Raw genomic sequence first — 12,537 nt, forward strand, 5'->3', positions numbered from 1 at the left:
CTTAGACTGCATGGAGAGACGCTCTGGCTTTATAAAATGTGCAAGACGCTAATTACAATTATATAACGCAGCAGCGCTAGCTTGATACTTTTCACTGTGTATCTATCTATCTATCTATCTATCTATCTATCTATCTATCTATCTATCTATCTATCTATTTTTTTTTGAGACACGGGTTGAGTGCACCAGCACGTCAAAATCACCCGGGGACAGAACCCGGCCATTCCGCCAGCTACAAGAATTTCTTCCTGTGACTCCTGTCTGAGTCGTATTTGGACAGGTCTCATGTATGATAATCATTAATGTTGCACGAGAAGTAAAAACTGACTAAGTGAATGCGATCTATGGTGCCCCGGCCCGACTCACGCCGAGGTGCGAGGTGTACATGTTAAGTCCATCACGACCGTTTCTATGAAATGTGGACATACACACAGACTGACTACACGGTTATAAATGACTGACTGAGTGACTGACTAGATCACATGGGTTTTTTTGGTTTTATATTGGTATACCCAACAGAGGAGACAAGCAGATGTCAAGGCCGCCGTCGCCATCCTCAAAACACAAGGCGCACGGCCTATCCGGTGGTCTCCATTGGCGAGAAAAGAAATCAATTCTCGGCGGACGGTGAAGGCGGGCTTCGTGCCACTCCTCCACGATCCGACGCCTGATGCCCAACGCTGTTACACTCAATATGCTATTAGAATTTAAAGAATTACGATGTTGCCAATAGGATGCGATGAAGGTCCAGACGATAAACGATGCTGGTGATGATAGCGATAGACCACACAAAAACGGAGCAGTCAAAAAAGTCACATCGGACGGAAGGTCAGACAGGAAGCAAGTGAGAATACGTCGTAAAGAAGGCTGGAGAGACCTCGCCGACGGACAACGAGCGAAAATATGCTCGAGATCAGCCCGACCGTCGCCACACGAGTTACAAGAGGTGTTGTGAGAAGGTCGGAAGAGTGTCAGACGGTCTGGAGTCGGAAAAACGCGATGCAGAAATTTGAAAGCAATATGGTTGGAATACGGGGTGTCCAGTCTTGCATCCTGAAGAGCGGAGCAAGCTGTCGACCAGCCCTCCGACCAAGAAGGGAGCGTCCACTTATCCTCGGCTAGCGGTCTGACATCTCTGCATTTTGCCATCTAAACGTACATTCTCTTGGAGGAAAGAGGAATCGGCGTCTTAGGTGGAAAGGAAATCGATAACAATGACGGAGTGGCTTCGGTGTCGGGCAAAGTAAACAAGACGGCTGGTATGGCAGTGTGCAGCTTACGCACAAAGCCTTTAAGAAAATACGGTCCGACTTGATATCGTCGTTGTAATTGTGCGATCTCTTTCCACCTATCGTTCTCTCGTAGATCACCGACAGTGCACAGTCCCGCTGTCGCCATGGAACGCGAATAGAACGGTCTGCCGCTCGGATCGGTGATGTTTGGGTTGCCGAACAGAGACTGTGAAGTCACTTCCGACAACGTAGACGGGCTCGTCCTGTCGGCACCGTTAAAGCGTCGATAGGTTTTAAGCAAGAAAAAATAGAAAGGTGGTATGACCGAGGAAACGGGAGATCGGTTTCCTGACATAAGGCCACGATGGTCGGTAAAAGGACTGGCTGCTCGATCTAGCCAAAATTGCGCGAAGTACTTCCAACTGTCGTCGCCGGTGCTCGTCAATCTAGAGATCCACTGTAATTGTATAGCAGCGACTTTGCCGTGGATTACGATTCCGGCCAACCCTCCGTTGCGCCTGCTCCGACAACAGACTCGTCGGCTTACGAGTTCGGCGTGATCTTTCCAGATAAATTTTCCCATGACCGTGTTGATCTCGTCGATCATTCGTGGTGGTGCCGGGACTACCTGAGCCACGTACCACAATTTGGACGCCGCTAGCGTACGTGCCACATACGAACGTCCGGCGAGGGAAAGATCGCGTGGTTTCCAAAAGTGTAGTACAGCCCGCATCTTGTCGATTGCTCATTGCCAGTTCGTTTCGTTTAGGGAACGAGCGGCACCGACGTGTATGCCTAAAAGTTTGAGGCTGTCTGTCGTCCACGACAGAGACATGGGCCGGTCTGTGCGCTCTCTCCAAGAACCCACAAACAGACCGCGGGACTTGGAGATATTTAGTCGTGCCCCACTGCCGTCTTGATACAAAGATAAACACTCTTGAAGGATACGGAAGTCGCGGTCAGAAGTCGTGACTACGGTAGTGTCGTCTGCGTACTGTGGCACTTTCAATACTCTGTGGCTCTGCGGCAATTGCAAGCCAGTGATGGCAGTACTTCTGATAGTAGAAGATAGCGTCTCCACGACTAACACATACAGAATGGGTGATAAGGGGCAGCCCTGACGCACTCCTCGTGTCGGGTCGATCTTTCGTGAAATCCAGCCGTTGACAATGACACGACTCGACACGTCTTGATACAGTGTCGAAATGTATGAACGAAAGATCTCGCCAATATTCATGGCTACCATCACTTTGTCGAGAAAGGACCATTCGACTCTGTCGAAGGCCTTCTCCTGATCGAGACTGACGAGTCCGGCTTCCCTGTCTGTCGCCTCGCAGTATTCGACCGTGTCTTGTAAGACGCGACAGCTGTCTCTGATCGATCTCTCCGGTACGCAACACGTCTGGTCTTCGTGGACGATTGTCTGTAGAACGCTCGTCAGGCGAGACGCTAATAGTTTCGTTAAGATTTTATAATCGACCGATAGCAGTGATATCGGGCGCCAGTTCTTGAGGTCCCGCCTTTCTCCTTTTTTGTGTAACAGTCTGATCACGCCTGTCCGCTGACTCGTGCCGAGTCCACCGTTACTTAGAGCCGCATGATACACATCGAGAAGATCTGACTCGAGCAGACTCCAGAAGCGACGTTAGAATTCCAGAGGGATGCCGTCGACGCCAGGAGATTTATTGCTCGCCATTGAAGCCAGCGCCACACGCATCTCTTGCACAGTAATAGGTCTATCTAAGTATGCGCTGTCTTCCTGGGTCAGTCTTCGATTGAGGCTTGCGGTCAGTCGATCGGCTGATTGTTGGCAGATAGAGGAGGCAGAATACAAACGTTCATAAAAGGAAGCCGCTGCTTCCAACATGCCCTCCGTCTCGCTGTAAGTGTTTCCTTCGTGATGCAGCTCTGTCATCGTATTGTTCGTCTGTCGATGCCGTTCTAAACGGGCATAGAAACGTGTCGACTGTTCTCCTCGTTCGGTCCATTGTAGACGAGAGCGCACCCTGGCACCAGCGGCATCCAAGCGGTCCAGAGCTCGCAACTCGTTTTCGGTTCGACGCAGACGATCACGTGTGTCTATATTACAATCCTCTCGTTCGGCCGACAGGCGGTTGTGACACTCGAAGAGTGTAGCTTGGAGATGTCTCCTTCGGCTTTGCCTACTTCTCGCACGTTCTTCACAGTGAGCGCGAGTAAGGTCACGCAAGTAACACTTACCCACCTCCCACCAATCGACGATCGAAGGAAACCGTTCTTTTTCAAATCGCCACTCAGTCCAAAAGCTCTCGACTTTGTCTACAAATTCGCCGTCTGTTAATACGTCTACGTTCATGTGGAAGTAGCCAGGACCTCGGTTCGTATTGGTTTCCTAAGGTATGGAAGCGCACACCGCTAAGTGGTCCGACCACTGCCATGGGTCCATGCAGACCTCGCTGACGTTGAGACAATCGTCGCTGCAAAATATTAAGTCCAAACGACACATCTGTGTAAACCGATCGTTATGTCGTTTCCACGTGAAATCTCTACCCTTCTGTCTGTTGTGCCTATGTCCTTCGCACGGACTTTCTCCGACTGATCCTTCTTCTCTACTCTCCTCTTTCTCTCTCCTCTCTTCTTCCCTCTTTCTCTCTTCTCTCCTCTCTTCTCTCACTCTCGCTCACACTCTCGCTGACCGGCAACTGCAACTCAAATTGACTGTTTCTAAAAATATGTTTAGTTCTTCCCCTGAATCCCTAGTCCTTTCCAAACTCCATATATATATATATATATATATATATATATATATATATATATATTGACGTGACATATCTACCCATTTGAAGAAAAAAAATCCTCAGTAGTTTCTTGCAACTCAAACACGTCTCAGTCGGTCGCCGTTAGCACGCTCTACTGAGGAAGTCGGCCCCGACATTCTCCGAGCTTTTGATGGCCTGCACCATGCAGCGGTAACTTTGTAGATACATGATCTATCTCATAATTCTGTTGTTCTTGAATTTTGCTTTTTGCAAGTATGCCAGCGGTTGGTGGTCCGTCTGGAGAGTAAATTGTATTCCGTAAATAGATCTTATGAACTTTATGATTCCCCAAACAACCGCTAAACAATCTTTCTGGATGGTAGAGAATATTTTCTCTCGGTCTCTGAGTTTCTTACTTGCTTAGGCTACAGGGAATGGTCTTTCTCCGTATTCCTGCATCAACATCGCTCCTACTCTTACATCTGACGCGTCCACTCAAAGGAAGAAACGCCTATCATGTTTGGGCAACTTGAGTATGGTTCGAGCGGATAGTGTCGTCTTCAACGCCGAATGCGCCCTCTCCTGCGCTTCTTTCCATTCCAGTTTGTTTGGGAGTCCTTTCTTTGTAAAGTCGGTCAGAGAATCTGCTATGGCCGCGTTGTTGGGTAGATATTCTCTATAAAATCCAGTTAGTTCTAGAAATGCGCGCAGTTCTTTCTTTGTGCCGGTCTCTTGGCCTTCCTAATTTTCAGGACGTTTTCTTCGCTCGGGTGAATGAGGCCGTGCCCGATCTTGTGGCCAATAAATGACAGTGTGCGCAATTCAACGACACATTTAGAAGGTTTAATTGTCAGGCGGGCTTGTGTAATCCTCTTCATACTCCCCTAACAGCGGCAACGTGTTTTCTCAACGTAGGTGTGTGAATGATGACGTTGTCCATGTAGTGGTTTGCATACTCCAGTCCCTCCAGTAACTTTCTCAATCCTCTCACTAAAGTAGCTGCAAAGTTGACTAATCCAAATAGCATTATGAGGAACTCATAGATGCAATTATGTACCACAAATGCAGTTTTGTGTACATCTTCCGTCTCCACGGGGAACTGCCAATAGCCTTTGGACAAGTCCATCTTCGTAAAGTATCGGTCTCGGGCAAGGTCTTGAACTACGTCCACCACAGGTGTATTGGATCCGCATCGCATATGGTCAAACGACTAATGTTTTTATAATCCACGCAAAGCCTGTTTGTTTCGTCAGGTTTTCGAACTATAGCTGCTGGAGATGCGTATGGCGATTCCGATGCTCGAATGATATTCATTTTCAGCATGTCTCTGATTCTAGTTCAGACTTCATATGAAATGGTATCGCGTATGGTCTAGACTTCACTGGATGATCAAACGTTAGCTGACTCTGATGCATGGCCAAGTTGGTGGAGCCAGGAAGATCGGTTAAAACGTTTCAAAACTCTCCAATCACCTCTTGAGCTTCTCTTCTTTCTCCGTAAGTCCACTCTTCACTTATCTTTAAGTCGCCCTCGGTCTCTTTGGGTTGACAGGTTCCTAGTTCGAGAAAGCTATTTCCATTTACTGTGTCGTCTTAATCCCATTCATCTGCTTCCAATATCGCTACAGTTGCTACCTGTAAAAGCAACCCTCCCGTAGCTCTTTCGCAGAGTTTGCCGTCGGTGTCATTCCTTGAGTGGTACCTTTTCAGTAAATTGGCGTTGTAAACCTTTTCATTTCTCCGTACTTCGACTTCATAGTCATTGATTGCGATAATCTTGGTTACTCGGAATGGTTCCCTCTAAATGCATTAACAGCTTGTTATTGTCTGTTGGTAATAGCGCTAGCACGCTACAGCAAACCGTCTCTCCTTTGATCTTCTGTCGAAGTATCGTTTGTAGCGTCCGTGGAACCTTTCTAGTTTCTCACGTGCCACTTTCATAATCTCCTCCAATCTCTCTCTAAGTTCGAGCACATATTGGTAGCTAGTTGTTGCTTCTGTCTCGCCCTCTTCCCCTGTCCATATCAATCTTAGAATCCTTATCGGTTCTCTCACGGTCCTCCCGTAAAGTAGTTCGAAGGGAGAGAATCCCGTAGACTGTTTCGGAACTTCACGGTAAGCGAACAAGAGGGCATTGATATAGCGGTCACACTGACGTGGCTTCTCGCTACATAGCCTCTTTAGCATAGCTTTCAACATGGCATTGCATCGTTCTACTAACTCGTCACACATAGGGTGATAAGAGCTAGTAGTTAGATGTCGGACGCTGAGTAGACGTGATACTTCTTTCATACACTCTGAAGTGAACTGAAGTCCCATATCAGTGAATATCCCCTCTGAAACTCCTACGCGGCTATACATATTTACGAGGGTCTCCGACACATCATCTGCGGTAACTTTCTTTAGCGCGACGGCTTCGGGGGACCCCGTAGCGTAGTCAACCAATGTCAGGATGTATCGGCATCCGCTGTCACTAGGAGGATAAATGGGTCCAACCAAGTCAACGGCTACTCTCTTGAACGGAGTCTCTATCGCATGCATTCTTTGAAGAGATACCCGGGGTACTGTGTCTATAGGTACGGTCTTTTGCAATACATCGAATAACCTGCAAAACCTGGTCACATCGTTTTGGATCTCAGGCCACCAAAAGTCGTTGAGGATTCTGTCTCTCGTCTTTCGTATACCGAGGTGTGTACTTATCAACGACTCGTGTGTGACCTCCATAATGTGCTTGCGGAGTGTCTTCAGAACGATCATTTGACGTATCTGCTCTCTCATATTTACTTTGGGGTGCTTATAAAGTCGAAACCACAGGCCATGTTTGAGTTCAAACGTCTGTTCTTGCTATTTTTTCTCTGTGTTCTGGTTTCGTCCCGGTACCTGTGCAGCAATGTATCTTCCGATCGTAAACTCGACAGTTGTGCTCTGTCAATATTCATCCATTTTCTCCGAATGCTAGTCAAAAACGGATTGCTTCGGTCGGTCCTTTTCTAAGCCTCCCTGGTTAACGCACCATTCTTCCACTGATTCACTCTCGAATCGTTAGAATCTTTGGCTTCGGGGACGTTCCCTATAATGAGATCATAAATTGTGTCGCGCGGGCACAGAGCTTCCACGTTTCCTGTGAGGTATGGAGTGTCGACTTTTATCTTCGCTAATGGAACTTCTCTGACCGTACAGTCTGCTAACTTGATCAATCCAAACATCCCCGTGTATTGATCTGGTTTGACCAGCTCTTGCTTCACCAATATGCCACTGCATCCCGTGTCTCTCAACGTTTGTACGACTCTGTTATGTACTTTCCTTCTCTCACTGTTATCTCTCTATCCATTGCAAATGCTCGGTTGCTGTAGGCGCTCTCTATATACGACATGTACGGTACCTCGGTGCCGTCAGCGAGGACTAGAAATCTGTTTTTGGCACGCACTGGCATCTCCAATAGACATCCGCTTGTTTCAATGCCAGCGTCACTCGATAAACGACTGTTGAGTTTCTGTTCTCCGATTCACGTCCATTTTTATGATCTTTTGTCGTCCCAGCTCGATAAGGAGCCTTCTGGTTGCGTTCCTACCTCGAAGTACCGATGAGGTTCCAACAGTCTTTGGCTTCGTGTCCAAGTTTCTAACATTTGAAGCACCGGCTCTTCCTTCGAAGTCGACAGTCTTCTGCTCTGTGGCCAGGCTTGTCACAAATATATTGTTCCTTCTCGTAACGTTCTCTCTACACTTGAAGCCGTACCGGTACCATCACTAATCGTAGTCGGTTGACTGGTCGGAGCGTTCGACACCGTGCAAACCTTCCGTTGGTGCGCCGTCATGTAGCAATCAGCTGCGTTCGCGAGGTCTTCTAGGCTTGATATCTCCCTCTCCTTTAGATGTACCGCTAGATCCTTCGGGCACACTTCCAAAACTGTTCTCTTATAACATGTTTGTGACCTCCTCGGCTGACTTGTGATCGAACTTCGAAAACATCATCCATTTCTTTAGGTAGTTCTTCAGGCGGTGAATAAATTGATCGGGCTTCTCTGCTGGCTCTGGTCTGCTCTTCCTAAACTTAAGCCGGTATCCGTCTTCCGTCAGGTCGTATCTCTTCAAGAGGGCCTCCTTTAATTGCCTGTAATCAACGGCTGCCTCTTCCGATAATCGGGAATATACATCTAGGACCTTTCCAGACAACAAGGCACTGAAAGCGCCAGCCCATCGTTTGTCCTCCAATCTATTCGCTCTAGCAAATCTCTTGAATCTCAGTAGACAACTATCTAGTTCGACCTTACCATCTTGAAAGGGTGCGATCTTGGGTAGTTTCGCTGCACTAGTATGGTCTACTCTGACGGGCGTGTCTTTAATTCTCGCCGCCTCTAGTTTTAACCTTTTTATCTCTTAGGTATGTTGTCGTTCTCTCTTCGCTTCTTCGGTCTTTTCTTTTCTGGCCCTCTCCTCTTCTTCGGCCTTTTCTCTTCTGGCCCTTGTTGCGGCTTCTTGTTCTTCTCTCTTTAATTCTCGTTCCTTTTGTCTCTCTTCTCTCTCAGTCGCCTGTTAATTCGTCACGAATTGATGCAAGTCCGCTCCAGTCAACCCCATCTTCTCCCCAATCGCGACTAGTCGCTCCATAACAAATTTATCTACGCTTTCACCTCTCGACTGTGTTGCGTCTTCTGTAATCCCGAATCGCTACTTTCCCGCCTGAGCCCCCACTGTTGCGCGGGAGAATACAAGAGCCTTCGGCGTGCACGGAAGACGACGTAGTTTGACTCGCGGTAAATGAGTAAATTATTATTACGGACTATACATGAATACATTCATGCACATACGCGAGCAAGCTCTTCAACACCACGTAGATAACAGTTAATAATTATAACGGTGAGCACCAATTCTCTCTGTCCCTTCTGTCTGTTGTGCTTATGTCCTTCGCACGGTCTTTCTCCACCTGATCCTTCCTCTCTCCTCTCCTCTTTCTCTCTCCTCTCTCCTCCCCTCTTTCTCTCTTCTCTCCTCTCCTCTCTAACTCTCGCTCACACTCTCGCTGACCGGCAACTGCAACTCCAATTGACTGCTTCTTAAAATATCTTTAGCTCCTTCCCCGAATCCCTAGTCCCTCCCAAACTCCATATATATATATATATATATATATATATATATATATATATATATATTATAAATATAGAACTCAGAAAACAGACTGTCAGTTGCTCTTCTTCTAGCTTTGTCTTTCATTGTTCGTTCACTCTTGTATTTTTTACTGAAATAGTCGCGTAACAATTAATGGTCGCGTAGTCATGTAATAATGGTTGCGTAGCAATAATTTGTGTCAAAATAAGCGCGGAAACTCAAAAAGACTCTTCCCTTTCTCTAGCTTAATATAATTTTCCTTTAAATTCCGTTTGTTACGCATCAGTCTTCTTCGCTCTTTAGTCGCGTACGGAAGCGAAATCTGGAGTCTTTTCACTTTTCTCGCCGAGAAATTGTAATTGTGTCGAGCCCTCGAAAGGGGATCCTTCATTCAACTTTTAGTGCATGTGTTACGTAGTCAAAATTGCATTCATCCAACTCTTTGGTTTTGCCGTAAATCCATATGACAAGTGCTGACACGCGTTTACACATAAATATATAAATATGTAAATATAATATATCTCGACCTCAATTGACATAACAAGAGAAACGCTCGCTTCACTCGCCAATTATATAGACCTTCTCTCCGGGCGTGACACTATATTGACGTCATTGCTTTTCAAGACCAATTAAAGTCTTGCTTGAGCGACAATTCTCAGAGCTTTACTGGCGCGTTTACCAATGCGTTGAATCAGGTGTGGCCCCATTGGGACTCGGCTTTTTGTGTGTTTTGAGAGTTTTGTAGTAATATATGAACAAATGTTTTTTGATCTCTGTTGTGATGACTCTGTTGCGTCAGTTTGAGTGATGAGAGAACTCTGGGACTGGAAAAACGTAAACTGCGCAAACAAAACTAGCTTTGTACCAGTACATAAATACGCAGTAGGATACGTGCGTTCTGTGTGGTGCGTATAGATTGGATGGCGTGGTTCTTACTTCCTGAATAATTCCTAGAAAGTGCATATTTCCAAGTCGTTTAGGGAATATAACTGACGCGAAGAAGAAGTCTGTACACTTATTCAATGCATCCCATAGTAGCGGACTAGTCTCTTTAATTAATTAAACGTTTGAAAGGAAAATGTGTCGCTTTCAGTGTAGCCAAACGCGGTTAGCAAACGCAAAGGCATTAAATGTGCACCCAAACTTTCCTCTTGGAAGCGATTGACTTCAATAGTGTGATGTATACTCTAGACTGTCTGCATCTATGCACTACAACTATAGAGTGCCACGTGCACGTCCGCACAAAAGTTTATATAATAGCTATTACAGACACTAGACCATGCATTAGATATGCTCATGTCCTCTCGCGAGCAACTGCATGCAAGTCATATCGCGATCCTTTCGCAGTCCTATCCCGGTGAAACGACGACTCACTGCAAAAGTCGCCATTGCTCATGCACGTGCACGGTACTTTAAAAATTCGTCTTAAATTGATTGTTGTGTAAACTAACGACAATTCTAGCTATGTGCTCGGTTTAAAGTCCATGCATACGAGAAGTACGGTTCATGACTTTCAGTGGCGGATCCAGGATTTGAAAGGGGCTCTCGATCAAGCAGGGCACTATCTTCCTACAAACTGGCAACTTTAATTAATTAATAAGTTAATTAAATTAATGTAATTGTTTAGAACCGCAATATCGGGTTTCGTACGTAACGTTGGACGTGTTGATAGTTCAGACATATTCTAGCGTTAGCCGTACGTGTGAAAAATACAAGTTGTGTTCTAAGAAACATTGAGTGAAACTGGAACGGCAGTTATCACACCATTTCCCCACAGACTATAGATGTCAGAGTAGACGCGCAAGAGTGGTGAACAGTTCTACGTCGGTTTCAATTCGCGCAAACCTGCAAATGAGTTCAGTAGAAAGAAACGTTGCTGGAGAGTGTAGGTTCAGCGGACCAGTCCCATGTAGGCCATTCCTACGCTCATTATTTACCAGCAATTTGTCCATCAACGGCTTCACTGGATTTCGTGTTCACGCGCTCTCCGCGGAGGGCTACCTCTCTGCTTCACGTATCAGCTCAATTACATTAACGAGCTCTTTAGAAAATCGAATTAGCTTTATGCAAGCTATGAAACCGGATCGGGGGTCCCACGTCACTATGACGTTCTCGAAAGCGACCAGGCTCTTCTCACGCTGGAGCAATTCCGGTAAAAGCTCCTCCTCCTCGTGTGATTCACGTGCGGTTAGCTTAGCGACTGCGCGGAAGAGCCTGGCTTGCGAGGCTAATGACAACATGCTCACGTTTGTCGGAGCAGTTCTGAAGTGCTATGAATGTGAACGGTTACTCGATGAGTCAGCTGGTGCTATGTCACTAGCTAAAGATGAAAGTCTAGCATCACTATTAAAATTTCCAGGAAAAGTGTGTCTAGACGAGGTTAGTGATTATTGTGTATTAACAGAACTACCGTACACGTGTCTAGCTCTAACCAATGTAAACCCTGTATATCAAGTTCCCGGTATCCTATCTAACATCGTTCATGTAACACCAACACAACATTTTCTCCCCTCCTCAGGTTGAGTATGATTTAACACAGTCCTCTAACCAATGCGGCTGAGACCTGACTCTCTGAGACTTCCTAACACCACGGGTAGCCCAAATTGTACCATTTTCTTCTTGGCGTCGTTGTCTGACGTCCTCCTGATCAGTAGTCTCTCTCCTTCGAAAATTGCCTCCAAAAATTGCCATTCTCGTAACCCATCCCCATGCCCTTTGTCACCCCTCTTTGCTGTGCTTTGACAAGTCGGTTTGCATGCCACTTTTTGCCATCGCTCAGCAAGAAGGTATCAGAACCTATTTTTCTCAGCACCTGAAGTGGCATTGACAATACACCCCTCAATTTGTGTCCCTGGGATGGTCGCTTAATCCGAACCCAGGTACCAGACTGAAACTAAGAGAGTACAGCTCTATGCCTATGATCCTCATACTGCTTTGTTTGCTGCTGACGCTGCTCCACCTTCGTGCCATTTCTTCTCTCCTTTTTTTGTCTGCTGGTCGACTCTGCTCTTGAGTCCTCTTTCCAGTATGGCAGTACAGTCACCCTACCCCTATAACGATATCTTCGTTTCACGCTAACATACCGTTATAAGGGTAATATTGTTATAAAGGTAATGCAATCTGAACCACTGTCTGTGCACAAGTTCTTACTTTAAACTATACTTAGTGACATTTAAATGTTCCAACTGTTTAGCCTAATTAATTACAGTACACTAGTCATCGATCCACTGGTCCAAGGTCGCTTGTTGATGATGAACAGAAGTAACCATTCTGTCTAATGAAGACTTGATTCCATCAGCTGCCTGCAGAAGTTCCTTGTTCTTTAGTATAGTTAAGTTCTGTGATAGGAAAGTGGAAATGGCTTGAATATGGCAACGGGCATCTCAAACAGTGATTACAGGAGGGTCTATGTGTCTTCTGGGTCTTCCGCATCCCCCGCAGCAGCACTTGATTCCATGTG

This window comes from Corticium candelabrum, chromosome 1, assembly GCF_963422355.1.
Source record: "Corticium candelabrum chromosome 1, ooCorCand1.1, whole genome shotgun sequence".
Taxonomy (NCBI): Eukaryota; Metazoa; Porifera; class Homoscleromorpha; order Homosclerophorida; family Plakinidae; genus Corticium; species Corticium candelabrum.